This window comes from Coregonus lavaretus, assembly GCF_964263955.1.
Source record: "Coregonus lavaretus genome assembly, chromosome: 5".
Classification (NCBI taxonomy): domain Eukaryota; kingdom Metazoa; phylum Chordata; class Actinopteri; order Salmoniformes; family Salmonidae; genus Coregonus; species Coregonus lavaretus.
The window spans coordinates 7,266,013-7,280,032 of NC_139992.1; the positions used below are offsets into that span (position 1 = coordinate 7,266,013).

A 14,020-nucleotide genomic window follows, 5' to 3' on the forward strand; every position below is an offset into this window, starting at 1 on the left:
AGGCCACACCTCTAATTTCTACATAGACAATATCTAAGAGGTTTTGCAAGTATCTCACTCCAAACTGTCAATCAAATCACAGTGGGTCGTGGCTCACCAAGAATCTGAGGCTGCCTATCCGATCCCATTTCCTTGGACGTGGTCCATAATCCCTCCTCCCTCCCTCTGCTTCCCTCTGCTTCCCTTTGCTTCCCTCTGCTTCCATCTGCTTCCCTCTGCTCCCCTCTGCTCCCCTCTGCTCCCCTCTGCTTCCCTCTGCTCCCCTCTGCTCCCCTCTGCTCCCCTCTGCTTCCCTCTGCTTCCCTCTTCTCCCCTCTGCCTCCCACTGCTCCCCTCTGCTCCCCTCTGCTTCCCTCTGCTTCCCTCTGCTTCCCTCTACTCCCCTCTGCTTCCCTTTGCTTCCCTCTGCTTCCCTCTGCTTCCCTTTGCTTCCCTCTGCTCCCCTCTGCTCCCCTCTGCTTCCCTCTGCTCCCCTCTGCTCCCCTCTGCTTCCCTCTGCTCCCCTCTGCTTCCCTCTGCTTTCCTGTATCTGCAGCCTGCTGCTGATCCAACACCTTTCTAACAAACAGAGGAAGTGCAGCTTTGAGGAAGCATGGAGCACAGCCTTATCACAGTCAAACAGTCAGATATACAGTTTACTCTTGAGAGCTGAAAACTCTCCACTCACCCCCCTCCTCTGCCCTCCTCACACCAACCCTGTCTGTCCTGTCTGCCGTCTCCCCTGTCTGTCCTGTCTGCCGTCTCCCCTGTCTGTCCTGTCTGCCGTCTCCCCTGTCTGTCCTGTCTGCCGTCTCCCCTGTCTGTCCTGTCTGCCGTCTCCCCTGTCTGTCCTGTCTGCCGTCTCCCCTGTCTGTCCTGTCTGCTGTCTGTCCTGTCTGTCCTGTCTGTCCTGTCTGTCCTGTCTGCCGTCTCCCCTGTCTGTCCTGTCTCCCCTGTCTGTCCTGTCTGCCGTCTCCCCTGTCTGTCCTGTCTGCCGTCTCCCCTGTCTGTCCTGTCTGCCGTCTCCCCTGTCTGTCCTGTCTGCCGTCTCCCCTGTCTGTCCTGTCTGCCGTCTCCCCTGTCTGTCCTGTCTGCCGTCTCCCCTGTCTGTCCTGTCTGCCGTCTCCCCTGTCTGTCCTGTCTGCCGTCTCCCCTGTCTGTCCTGTCTGCCGTCTCCCCTGTCTGTCCTGTCTGCCGTCTCCCCTGTCTGTCCTGTCTGCCGTCTCCCCTGTCTGTCCTGTCTGCCCTGTCTGTCCTGTCTGCCGTCTCCCCTGTCTGTCCTGTCTGCCGTCTCCCCTGTCTGTCCTGTCTGCCGTCTCCCCTGTCTGTCCTGTCTGCCGTCTCCCCTGTCTGTCTCCCCTGTACTGTCTACTGCTCTTCCTATGGTACTCAGCCAGCCTCTCTTATGTCACAATAGATGATATTCTTTGTGATCAAGCTTCCTCTGTTCAAAGGAATAATTAATGTGTCTAGTAGTTGAAAAAATTGCCTATTTTCTGGCCTTTGTACTTTGTGCCTTTGTGTTCAATTTTTAAAGTTAGAGCTTTATGTGACTCCAGAACTTTAGGTTCAGCACGCACAGAAGGTGTGACGCTCTGACATCACCATGGTTACACAGAAAATGTCAGTACCGGTAATTAACTTGATTGGGACCGAATGTCCTGGATCATTTTGCCTCAGAACTTCTGTGTCTTGGAGAGTATTGCAGTACCCAACCAATGTCAAGTAAACAACCATAATATTTTGACTCAAGGGTCTCATGTAGAATCCAAGCATTGATTCTGAACTTAATTTATCACAGAAGTAATTTTTAACAACGTTTTCAGTGTTTGGTGTCTAATGGCTGACTGGGTGCCAGATGTCATTCCCAGCTGCACCGTCACATGAGCTGAAAGGGCAGTTTGACTTTAGTTTTCATAGAACGTAGACGACTGCATCATAGATGTATAAACCTACATAGGCTACTGTACATACCACTATCTGCCTCCATTATAACTTCATAGAAGTGTCTTATGTGAGGAGACACAGGTACACCTTGACCAACGTTGAGGTGAGAAAAGAGCCTTCTGGTTGTAACAAACCTCCGAATGGAAATGGCAGCTTGTGTGAGTAAACAACTAATCAACAAGTTGCCTCATCATTTCCTGCTTCAATAATAGCTATGAGACCACTGTGTAGTATATCTCTGTAAACAAACTTGAGAAGCTCTGCCTTCACCGGCTCTTTTATTATGACAACTGGTCATCTGTCAAGAGCAGGTGAAGGCAGAGCTTCCCGAGTTTTCACAAAGGACCTTCAAAGGAGCATGCACTCACCAAATTTCCAGAGCTGCACAGCAACAAGTTTCCAAAAACTCCTGCCTACACTCTCTAACTCCACTCTCCAAGAAGAAACTGTTATTCAGAACAGAGCAGCAGAACATTTAAAGGCAGTCAGTCCTCCCTCTTGACAAATCTTTCACCTTATACCATTCACTCAAATACTGTCTGTCGCCAAAACTTTTTTTTAAATCTCTCCCTGAAAACCGGGTGTGCTGTGCAGCACGTGAACTGTGCTTTTTCCCCCAGTGCCTGTAAACTCAATTCCCTAACTAATGATCTCTTCTGCTCAACCAATGGACCGAGAGGCCCCTCCCAGCAACAAGCAAATGATTCCCAAGTGTTTTAACGCTGAGTTTCACTTTAGGCCAGGGTAGGCTAGAGGGAGGAGACAGGAAGAGGGAGGAGACAGGAAGAGGGAGGAGACAGGAAGAGGGAGGAGAAGAAGGGGCAGGGCGTTGACCTCTATCCAAAATGTAGTCTGTGAAGGACTGCCGTTGACTCTTAAGGCTGTGGACCGAGCAGAAACACATTCATCATGGGAGTTATGTAGTCCAAAACCTGGCATCGATTCAGACAAGGTTTGCTCAAACTGACTTAAAGGAGCAATAACAAAGGGACACCCCACTATTGCTTTGGTTAACAGCTGAGGGATGTGGCTGGAGAAATGTAACCACTCTCAAATTCATTAAACAGAGCTAAGGACTGACTATCCATGATATAAAAATTATAGTTTTAACCATGTTTTGAGGGTATACAGTGTTTCTTTACAATTACATTGTTTACAAACAATAGAGAAAAGCAAGCTTATATTTTGGGTTCCGATGCGGTACAACTGTAAAACTAAGAAGCTCTTGAGGCATTCATAAGTTATATTTGTCAGGAATCAATGGGTATATATAATTAATTTAAAACTCCCAAAATGGATGTACCAATAGCAGATTGCCCCTTTAACAGAGAGGGTTTCAGCCTATAGGGAATTCAATTCATGGCTCTAGAGTTACAGTTGTGTGGAATGAGGGAGAGTGATGAGAGAACGGGACTGGAATTTGAACAGCTGCACAATACTCAGGGAGTGTTCATCCAAACGCCATGTCCAGTTGCACAACACAGTACATGTAGCCAGAGCAGTTTAAACCTTGTCTGCCTTTGTTACCATTTTGTAAAAGATTCTAAAGAATTCTAGAGGTATTCTAAGACTAATGAGGGATATTACGCAACCAGATTATTAAGACTTAATGCACACCCCCTACAGCAGATATCGACTTTCATTTGGTCTGATTGATCAAGTCTGTCATCAACATGGCAATTTAAACATACTATTTCTGTACAGTACTGTGCTTACTCAGTGTAACAATCATTAAAAATTATATTAATGTAACACCTAACACCTTAGCTCCAACTCGAAGCCTGAATCCTTTTTAATGGTCATAATTGGCTCATTATGCACGGTCAACTTTCACCTCAGCAAGACTCGATTGTGAACATAACCAATCCATGACAGGATGACAAAGAGGTGGGGGATATGTATCTGATCACCATGTGTCAGTTCACACTCATTATCCCTGACTCCTGCAGAAATCCTCTGCCAAGCTTAAAGCTAATCTCATTCTTCTCTATTCGTGTTCCACGTTCCACAGACTACATAGAACCCAGGAGTCTTTCATCTCTGCACAAGGACACTACTATACTATACTGAGATTATACTGAATTATGCATAGAAAATTGGCATGATAACACAATAACACCCTCTACACAGAAAAACATGTTTTGAAAGGACACGACGTCATCTTTTCATGATCAAAGTAGGAAGGAAGGCTACTGACTGACTGTCAATGAGGTAATAGACTGAATATATCATTTTAGATTGAGCCAAGAATGCAACACCCATGACAGCATCAATGATGGCTTTGTTACATCTACCATTTCAAACATTTATTTTATTGTCCTTTGCTTATATTTACAAATATTTCCTCCAGTGCATTCATCTGGTTAGTGGCAGATAGAATCTTTGAGGTATCAAAAAAAAAGCAGGTGCTTGGTGTCAGTGGTGCTGTTTGGTCCTCATTTGAAGGTGCCCTAAACATGTGGGGTCTGTGTCTGTGAACATGGTGGCACTACATGCAAGTCCACCCACTGCTACACTAGGTGTAGATGGGGAGAACAATAGAGTTCCTGTTTCATGCCACATTTTGTTTAAATCTTGTGGCGTTCCAGGCCTAAGATGATAATATATACTCTATGTTAACATTGTTTTAACATGTTTGTACTAAAAGAAGAATTGACAATATACCACCTCTTCATCTTTTTCAGGGGCTGTATGAACTCATTGTCTCGGTTTACAGTTGACACATATCTTTATTCCTCCCTGTCTGACTTTCCAGGGTGTTCGTTTTCTGAGAGAGGTAATATTGTTTCTCCAACAGCATTATATTATTTTTGACATATACATGCAGTGGGATTGCTCATCATCTGGCCATTTATCTAAGATGTCTTCGCTTCTTGCACTCTATAAAATACGTATCTCTGGCTCTACTTTCACACCGACACACATGATTTGTCTAAACCCCTTCTGGCAATGTCTTAAATCATCATGACCCAATCTTCCTATCTAGGTTCGCTCAACTACCTCTGCCTTGCTGAAGCATTGTTGTCAACTTCACCTCTGTCTTCCTGAAGCATTGTTGTCAACTTCACCTCTGCCTTCCTGAAACATTGTTGTAAACTTCTCCTCTGTCTTCCTGAAACATTGTTGTAAACTTCTCCTCTGCCTTCCTGAAACATTGTTGTAAACTTCACCTCTGCCTTCCTGAAACATTGTTGTAAACTTCACCTCTGCCTTCCTGAAACATTATTGTAAACTTCACCTCTGTCTTCCTGAAACATTGTTGTAAACTTCTCCTCTGCCTCCCTGAAGCATTGTTGTCAACCCAACCTGGTAAATGGTAAACAATTGTTATTTATTTACACGCATTTTCATTTATTTTTATTTGATCAGGTAGACCTAAGTTGACTGAGAATACATTCTCATTTGCAGCAACGACCCGGGGAATAGTTGCAGGAAATGAGACAATTGGAAACTGGATGTATTGAGCTAAAACGTGATGTATTGCATGTAATACATTTAATGGACAGTTTTTAATTAGATAAAGATAATCAGGAAACACAATGGAAAAGAACTGTGAAGGAAAGATAAACCCCTGTTTTTTAATCACATACCTTTGAATATCTGTTTTAGTTCCTCTGTAGCTCAGGAATAGTTTCTAAGAAACAAGCTACAGACTCATCGATAGACAGGAAAATATCTAATACTATACGTTTCACAACCTGGTTATATATAACATAATAATAACAAAAAGAAATACAGGCCAAATGTAATTTATCCTGAAATAAGTGAATCAAGGCTGTTTAGAGATAAAAGTGAGTTATATTGGTGTTATATTTTTATTTCGAATACACATCACCCATTGAGCGAAGAGTGCTGCGGGGTTCCTCGACACATTGATGGACTGCAATTTAAATAAAGCTTCGCTAGCTGGAACTGAATAGCTTTTTAATTGCAGCCATTTTCTTTTAAAAATGGGGGTGACTGGTGGCTGTCAGGGACTACAGATGCCAGGCAAACTGTTTTTATACCCGTCTCACTGGCACCAGATGTTTTGCTTGTCATTTTAGCGATTACATTAATTACCTAGAAAACTCATTGTCTTACTGCATACATCGCGTTACAGAAGTGGTGATACTAAACATGGGCATCAGAGCTCATTCATTTGCATCACCAACCCTCATCAATTTACGCAGTCACAGAGCATGGCATACTAAGTGGTAAGAATAACAAATATCAGTCATATCATATGCAGGGATGAAGTGTTTGTATACTGTAGGTTCCTATAGTAGTCTGATATATGCAGTAGCTAACACTATATAACCCCATATAATAGTCTGATATATACAGTAGTTAACACTATATAACCCCATAAAATAGTCTGTATTGACTGACCTTCATGTCTTAAAGTAATGATGGACTGTCGTTTCTCTTTGCTTATTTGAGCTGTTCTTGTTAGGCTATGGTTCAACCCAGCACTCAGAGAAACAAACACGACAAAGGGAGTGGAAGAAACAAAATATTTAATAAAAGTAAAAATTGTCTTAGTCCAAAAACCACTGAAGTAAAGGAACAGAGTGGGCTAGTCGGCTCCGGAGGAAGGAGAGGCTGAGGCAGGCAGGCAGGCAGGCAGGCAGGCAGGCAGACCGACAGGCAGGAAGGCAGGCAGGTTGGGAGGTATGTCCGAAACTAAAGACAAAACAAACGACAGGTTAAGGAGAGTGGAGAGCCAGGCTGAAGACAAAGACAAAATACTTTACTGGTGAGCCAAGTTACCGCTCTGGTAAGAACAACGATCTGGCGCCGGTGGAGAGCCATGCCCCGGAATTAGTAGTGCAGGATGATTAGAGAATAGGATGCAGCTGCGTAGGCAGGAATCACTGGAAACAACCCGCAGCTGCACAGGAGAGGCAGATCCTGAGCCCGCCCCCTGATCCACTCCAGACACACCCACATAAAGGGGACAAACACACATACAGATACAACAGACACAGAGGGGACAAAACAAGGAGGAAGGGAAACAGAAAAGGGAGAGACAAGCTGCCCACATAACAGTACCCCCCCCTCAATGGTCGCCACCTGGCGACCCACCAGGTCTGTCAGGGTTGTCGTGATGGAAGTCCGTGATCAACTGAGGATCCAACACAAAACGCTTAGGGACCCAAGACCTCTCCTCTGGTCCATAACCTTCCCAATCGACTAGGTATTGGAGACCCCTACCCCGCCTCCGAGAGTCCAGTAGCCTACTGACGGTGTAGGCCGGATGGTCGTCAATGAGACAAACAGGTGGAGGTGGAACAGCCGGCGGACACAAAAGGCTGGAGGACACAGGTTTCAGTTGGGAGACGTGGAAAGTAGGGTGTATCTTCATGGCTGAAGGCAACTTCAAACGAACCGCAGCGGGGTTAATGATGGACACCACCACAAACGGACCCAGGTACCGAGGAGACAGCTTGCGTGATTTGGTACGAAGAGGTACGTTCTTAGACGACAGCCAAACCTCTTGACCAGGATGAAACACAGGTGCGGGAGTCCTGCTCCTATCCGCTGTCCTCTTGTTCCTGTCGGTGGTCCGAAGCAACGCTTCCCGAGCATCGCGCCACACTCTCTGGCAGCGGCGGAGGTTCTCCTGAACCGAAGGAACAGCCAATTCCTTCTCCTGAGCAGGAAACAGAGGGGGTTGATAACCCATGGTAACTTCGAAGGGTGAAAGACCAGTGGCAGAGGTGGTGAGGGAGTTGTGGGCGTACTCTATCCAAGGCAGATGTTTGGCCCAGGATGATGGATGTTGAGCAGCCACACAACGAAGGGTTGCTTCGAGGTCTTGATTGGCTCTTTCTGTTTGACCGTTGGTCTGGGGATGAAACCCTGAGGACAGACTAACGGAAGCACCCAAAGCAGAACAGAAAACCTTCCAAACACGGGAAGTAAACTGTGGGCCTCTATCAGATACGATGTCCACAGGTATTCCATGGGGACGGAATACATGTTGGACTAGGAGGTCCGCTGTCTCACTGGCAGACGGTAATTTTGGTAATGCTATATAGTGAACAGATTTAGAGAATCTGTCCACAATGGTAAGTATAGTATCATTACCTTCAGACTTGGGTAGGCCGGTGACAAAATCCATGGCTATGTGGGACCAGGGACGGCTGGGAACTGGGAGGGGTAGCAGCAGCCCCGAAGGGGACTGATGGGAGGCTTTGCCCCGAGCACAGGTTGAACAGGCTGCCACAAAAGCCCGAACGTCAGTTTCCATTGAAGGCCACCAAAAATGTCTCCTAAGCAGCGTCAACGTGCGTCTCATCCCAGGGTGACCAGCAAAACGGGAGGTGTGAATCCACTGCAACACCTGAGACCGGACCGTCTCGGGAACAAAGAGTAGGTTGGGAGGTCCATCACCCGGTCCCGGGTCCGTGGCAAGTGCAGTCTTCACAAGAGACTCGATCTCCCACTGAACAGCCGCCACGACGCATGAGGAAGGCAGGACTGCCTCAGGCTCGCTGGTCTCCGAAGGGTCAGCAAACTGGCGGGACAAAGCATCTGGTTTAACATTTCTTGACCCCAGTCTGTATGTAAGAATAAAGTTAAACCTACTAAAAAACAGGGCCCATCTGGCTTGGCGTGAGTTGAGTCTCTTAGTGGCTTGGATGTAAGCCAAGTTCTTGTGGTCTGTCCAGACCACAAACGGCAGTTCAGCTCCATCCAGCCAGTGCCGCCATTCTTCCAGTGCTAGCTTGACCGCCAGCAGTTCTCGGTTTCCAACGTCGTAATTCCGTTCTGTGGGTGACAATTTTTTGGAGAAAAAAGCACAGGGGTGAAGCTTTTGGTCAGTGGGGGAGCGCTGGGAGAGGACGGCTCCCACACCTGAGCCCGACGCGTCCACCTCCACAACAAACTGCAGAGAGGTATTGGGGTGTATCAACACAGGGGAGGTGGAAAACAGTTCCTTCAAAATCCCTACCGCCTGCTCCGCCTCAGGGGACCACAGAAAAGGGACCTTTGGGGATGTGAGTCTAGTAAGGGGTGCCACCACTTTACTAAAACCCTTAATGAACCTACGGTAGAAGTTAGCAAAGCCCAAAAATCGTTGAAGTTGCTTACGGGTGGTGGGTATGGGCCATTCCGTCACTGCCCGGATCTTCTCGGGGTCCGCCTTCACCTGCCCGCTCTCAATGATGAAACCAAGGAACGATGTAGACTGTTTGTGGAACTCACACTTCTCTGCTTTGACGTAGAGCTTGTTTTCCAAGAGCCGTTGAAGGACTTGACGGACGTGTGACTCATGCTCCTCGGGTGACTTGGAAAAAACCAGAATATCATCCAGGTATACAAAGACAAAACGGTTCAAAAAATCCCTAAGAACATCGTTCACCATAGCTTGGAAAACAGCAGGGGCGTTTGAGAGCCCAAAGGGCATGACCAAATACTCAAAATGTCCCAGTGGAGTGTTGAAAGCGGTCTTCCACTCGTCCCCGGGTTTGATCCGCACAAGATGGTATGCGTTCCGCAGGTCAAGCTTGGAGAAAACTGTGGCGCCATGCAGAGGTTCAAAAGCAGAGTTGATGAGTGGAAGGGGATACTTGTTTTTAACAGTTATGTTGTTTAAACCCCTGAAATCGATACAGGGGCGTAACGACTTGTCCTTCTTTTCCACGAAAAAGAAACCTGCACCCAAAGGAGACGACGAGGGACGGATTATGCCCGAGACCAGAGAATCACCAATGTACTGCTCCATTGCCTCTCTTTCCGGTCGGGACAGATTGTATAAGCGACTAGAGGGCAAGGGAGCACCAGGAAGCAGTTCAATAGGGCAATCATAAGGCCTATGTGGTGGTAGAGACAGAGCCTTGTCCTTACTGAAAACCTCCGCTAAGTCATGGTATTCTTTGGGGACAGATGACAGATCAAGAGGAGCTGAGGGATGAGTTGGGTTACACTTAGTGGGGGGAACCGCTGACCTAAGGCACTCAGAATGGCAGTTAGTGCTCCAACTGAGAATGGTGTGACGTGTCCAATCAATTTGTGGGTTGTGAAGAGCCAACCAGGGGAAGCCAAGGATTAGGGAGGTAGCTGAGCCAGACATAACTCTTAGCTGAATGCTTTCACAATGATTGCCAGAAATCACTAGGGAAACGGGGGTGGTTTGATGAGTAATCTCCGCGAGGAGGCGCCCATCAAGGGCTGTAACCCGAATGGGGGTAGGTAGTGGCTCCAAGGGGATACGAGCTTGTGTAACGAACTGGTGGCTAATAAAGTTGTCTTCTGCACCTGAGTCTATGAGAGCTGAGAGTGGCAGGGAATGACTCTGGAAACGTAAGGTTACAGGTACTTGTAATCGGGGAATGATGGGTTCAGGATCTAACTCTGGGCTCGCAAGTAGACCCACCGTTACGAGCGAGCCTTGTCTTTTGGCCGCTTAGGGCATGTAGCCAGAATGTGTGTGGCGTCTCCACAGTACAGGCACTCACCCGCCTGGAGGCGCCGTTGCCGCTCTGCTGGAGGTAGTCGAGCTCGACCCACTTGCATAGGTTCCTCCTCTGTGCTCGGGATGGAATCAGGAACAAGAAGCTGCCGGCTCCGGGGAGGCGAGACTCGAGTGGTTGAAGGCTGGGGAACTCGTCCTCCTAGATGCGGCCGACCGCCTCTCTCCCGACGCCTTTCCCGCAACCGGTTGTCTAGCTTAATGGACAGGGAAACGAGAGAATGTAAATCATGTGGCTCGTCACGAGCAGCCAGTTCATCCTTAATGGCTTCATTCAAACCGTTTAGAAATGCTCCTTGAAGTGCCACATTGTTCCACTTGGAGTCCGCTGCCAAAGTCCAGAACTCAATAGAGTACTCAGCCACACTGTTAGAACCCTGCCTCAAATTAAAAAGTATCTTGGAGGAATTACCCACATGGTCAGGATGGTCAAAAACAGTCTTCAATTTAGCAGAAAAATCAGCGAAAGTCAATCCAGTCAAAGTTTGATTTGAGCACACAGCCTCAGCCCAAACCAGAGCTCTCCCTCTTAACAACCCCAGAACATAATGTACCTTAGAGGAATCAGTAGAAAATGACAGTGGTCTCTGCCGAAAAATCAAGTCACACTGAAGCAAAAATCCCCGGCACTTGTCCAATTCTCCATGGAACGGTTCAGGCGACGTGACAGGGGGTTCCCGATGGAACGAAGCCTGCATCATGTCCGAGGAACCAACTTGGGGTGCATCAAACTGGGGGTCAGAGAGAGATGGAGAACTGATAACAGACAAATTAGAGACTTGTGTAGTTAACTGAGTCACCTGGTTCAGCAGTTGATGATTATTTTCCAAAAGAGTCCGAATCAGTTGGTCATGCTGTCCTAGCAACGTTCCTTGAGCCTGGATAGCTTGTTGGAAGCTGTCTTCGTTTGCCCCGTGCTGTCTCTCTGTTGGGTCCAGGGCCAGATCGTTCTGTTAGGCTATGGTTCAACCCAGCACTCAGAGAAACAAACACGACAAAGGGAGTGGAAGAAACAAAATATTTAATAAAAGTAAAAATTGTCTTAGTCCAAAAACCACTGAAGTAAAGGAACAGAGTGGGCTAGTCGGCTCCGGAGGAAGGAGAGGCTGAGGCAGGCAGGCAGGCAGGCAGGCAGACCGACAGGCAGGAAGGCAGGCAGGTTGGGAGGTATGTCCGAAACTAAAGACAAAACAAACGACAGGTTAAGGAGAGTGGAGAGCCAGGCTGAAGACAAAGACAAAATACTTTACTGGTGAGCCAAGTTACCGCTCTGGTAAGAACAACGATCTGGCGCCGGTGGAGAGCCATGCCCCGGAATTAGTAGTGCAGGATGATTAGAGAATAGGATGCAGCTGCGTAGGCAGGAATCACTGGAAACAACCCGCAGCTGCACAGGAGAGGCAGATCCTGAGCCCGCCCCCTGATCCACTCCAGACACACCCACATAAAGGGGACAAACACACATACAGATACAACAGACACAGAGGGGACAAAACAAGGAGGAAGGGAAACAGAAAAGGGAGAGACAAGCTGCCCACATAACAGTTCTTGCCATAATATGGACTTGGTCTTTTACCAAATGGCGCTATCTTCTGTATACCCCCCTTACCTTGTCACAACACAACTGATTGGCTCAAACACATTAAGAAGGAAATAAATTCCACAAATTAATTTTTAAGAAGGCACACCTGTTAATTGAAATGCATTCCAGGTGACTACCTCATGAAGCTGGTTGAGAGAATGCCAAGAGTGTGCAACGCTGTCATCAAGGCAAAGGGTGTCTATTTGAAGAATCTCAAATAGAAAATATATTTTGATTTGTTTAACACTTTGTTAGTTACTACATGATTCCATATGTGTTTTTTCATAGTTTTGATGTCTTCACTATTATTCTATAATGTAGAAAATAGTAAAAATAAAGAAATACCCTTTAATGAGTAGGTGTGTCCAAACTTTTGCCTGGTAGTGTATATAGTAGCTAACATTATATAACCCCATATAATAGTCTGATATATACAGTAGTTAACACTATATAACCCCATATAATAGTCTGATATATATTTTAGCTACCGCTATATAACCCCATATACAGTGCATGGCCAGGCACGACTCCAACACCATTATTAAGTTTGCCGACGACACAACAGTGGTAGGCCTGATCACCGACAAAGATGAGACAGCCTATAGGGAGGAGGTCAGAGACCTGGCCGTGTGGTGCCAGGATAACAACTTCTTCCTCAACGTGATCAAGACAAAGGAGATGATTGTGGACTACAGGAAAAAGAAGAGGACCGAGCACACCCCCATTCTCATCGACGAGGCTGTAGTGAAGCAGGTTGAGAGCTTCAAGTTCCTTGGTGTCCACATCAACAACAAACTATCATGGTCCAAACACACCAAGACAGTCGTGAAGAGGGCACAACAAAACCTATTCCCCCTCAGGAGACTGAGGGGGAATAGGCATGGGTCCTCAGATCCTCAAAAAGTTCTACAGCTGCACCATCAAGAGCATCCTGACTGGTTGCATCACTGCCTGGTATGGCAACTGCTCGGCCTCCGATCGCAAGGCACTACAGAGGGTAATGCGTACGGCCCAGTACATCACTGGGGCCAAGCTTCCTGCCATCCAGGACCTCTATACCAGGCGGTGTCAGAAGAAGGCCCTAAAAATTGTCTAAGACTCCAGCCACCCTAGTCATAGACTGTTCTCTCTGCTACGGCACGGCAAGCGGTACCGGAGCGCCATGTCTAGGTCCAAAATGCTTCTTAACAGCTTCTACCCCCAAGCCATAAGACTCCTGAACAGCTAATCATGGCTACCCGGACTATTTGCATTACTATTACTATTACTATTACTATTACACACCTAACACCATCTAATAGCCTGATATATACCTAACCTCAACACCCCATCAACCTTGTAGAAATAGACCCATGTGAGCTAAATTGTATTTTTTATTTTATTATTCAAGATCAGCATTCTATAAATATTCTCTTTTGGATACTGTATCTTCATTGCTAGCGAAGGTGGTTGTTGGCTTGTGCAGTAAGATCCAGCTCTCTGTTCCATTAGTGAGATGGGCTGGTTGTTGTAATTAGTGAAAACACTGCTCCATTCACACAGACAGGCAGGTCCAGGAAGACTTCTGATGATTGATTCTGTGGGCACACACACACACACACACACACACACACACACACACACACACACACACACACACACACACACACACACACACACACACACACACACACACACACACACACACACACACACACACACACACAGTAAATTGAGCAAACTATGATTCAACGGTGTTATTGAGTATGAAAGTATATTGCTGAGAATGTATTTTTAATAATCTCTGTTCCCATGGTGATGCTGACTAAACATGGAAAATAGTTTTGTCAGTATTCTTCCAAGGACACATTTTCTGAACTAATGCATAACACCACTGTATAACAATATTGTATAAATACAGTGATGTACTGTAACATAAACAACCACAACGGTGGTGGGCCGGGCCAGTGGTGCTATTTCCCCCTACTGCCCATTCCATCTTTAAGGGTAAAAAAAAAAAGTTTTTAGCAACAATCTTTTGACACAACTGCAAACTTCAAGGAGTAGGCCAT

General features: G+C 46.6%; 1 protein-coding gene and 2 long non-coding RNA genes across 3 annotated transcripts in view; all 3 read right to left on the minus strand.

Moving 5' to 3' along the window:
- The window catches only part of LOC311129527 (glycophorin-C-like), a 38,997-nt gene extending 36,396 nt beyond the window's left edge, over positions 1–2,601 (minus strand). The window contains exon 1 of the mRNA XM_084161821.1: positions 2,295–2,601. The gene's annotated coding sequence lies outside the window, so the exon portion shown is untranslated. The remainder of the gene's footprint in view (positions 1–2,294) is intronic.
- A 3,807-nt stretch (positions 2,602–6,408) lies between these two features.
- LOC311129528 lies at positions 6,409–7,176 on the minus strand. The gene is made up of 2 exons (XR_014613290.1): positions 6,679–7,176; positions 6,409–6,591 (listed from the first exon to the last, which is right to left on the minus strand). It is a non-coding gene; the product is annotated as an uncharacterized lncRNA (long non-coding RNA).
- A 4,215-nt stretch (positions 7,177–11,391) lies between these two features.
- Positions 11,392–11,890, minus strand: LOC311129529. The gene is made up of 2 exons (XR_014613291.1): positions 11,654–11,890; positions 11,392–11,566 (listed from the first exon to the last, which is right to left on the minus strand). It is a non-coding gene; the product is annotated as an uncharacterized lncRNA (long non-coding RNA).
- Positions 11,891–14,020: the final 2,130 nt, after the last annotated feature.